General features: G+C 39.7%; 1 long non-coding RNA gene across 1 annotated transcript; it reads left to right on the top strand.

Annotated features, from left to right (window-relative positions):
* Positions 1-861, top strand: LOC104917097. The gene is made up of 3 exons (XR_796752.2): positions 1-36; positions 153-191; positions 280-861. It is a non-coding gene; the product is annotated as an uncharacterized LOC104917097 (long non-coding RNA).
* Positions 862-868: the final 7 nt, after the last annotated feature.

The following is an 868-nucleotide window of genomic DNA, read 5'->3' as shown; positions in this document are numbered from 1 at the left end:
GAGAGAAATAAGCACCTGCCTTGAATTTTCATACAGGTTATTTCCCTGGGGGCTGATAAAGAAGTTCAGTAATGATGGTGAAAGATTTATGTGTATGCGCTACTACTTGTATATCAACAGGTACTGACTTCTGTTTGCTTTTTGCTTTGTAGATATGGAATGAAGGGGCATTTCATAGCGAATGGATGAAGGTATGTCTGTTTTCCTTCTTAAAAGTGAAATGTGCTTCTGAAGTTCCCTTGTTATCGCATGTGCTTTGCTTGTCTGATTTTTCTCTAGAGAAGAGACCTCCATCCTGTGACCACTTCGCTTCCTGACCTCTGGTGGCAGCTGCAGGCATGAAGCACTAACAGGAACACGGGATCCTTAGTTGTGTTGTTTTTTTTTTTGTTTTTTTTTTTTAATCTTAAGCTTTTATTTTGAACTTCGTAAGTCAGTGTATGCTAAGGAGGGCACTTTAAAGGAAGTTGCAGTTGAACCGTCTGAATTCATCTTCTTACTGGGTGGAAAACAGCTTATTTTGTAAGTCAGAGATCCAGAATTCCTTTAGATTCTCAAGTGAAGCTCCAGTGGATATGATGACCCTTAATTATTGATGTACAGCTCCAGGCTTTCACTACATGGTCTGATTTACTTTTTCCATAAAGTAAGAGCTCTGTATGTTAACTGTGCAAAAGTCAATACCTCATTTAGAACATGAGTTGGAAAGAGGCAGTATTTCACACCAGGTAACACTGTGCTGCCACTGTTTCCTTCCCTGCACACCCCTCTTTGGAAGCTCACTTCCCTTCGAGTTATGTTATGCTGAAGTGGAATCTTAATATAAGTTCTGCTGCATTCATTATTCACGTCTTTGTTGCTGCTTTGA

This window comes from Meleagris gallopavo, unplaced genomic scaffold (assembly GCF_000146605.3).
Source record: "Meleagris gallopavo isolate NT-WF06-2002-E0010 breed Aviagen turkey brand Nicholas breeding stock unplaced genomic scaffold, Turkey_5.1 ChrUn_random_7180001955558, whole genome shotgun sequence".
Taxonomy (NCBI): Eukaryota; Metazoa; Chordata; class Aves; order Galliformes; family Phasianidae; genus Meleagris; species Meleagris gallopavo.
The sequence above is the reverse complement of the archived record's forward strand: the minus strand, read 5'-3'. Positions and strand labels throughout refer to the sequence as shown.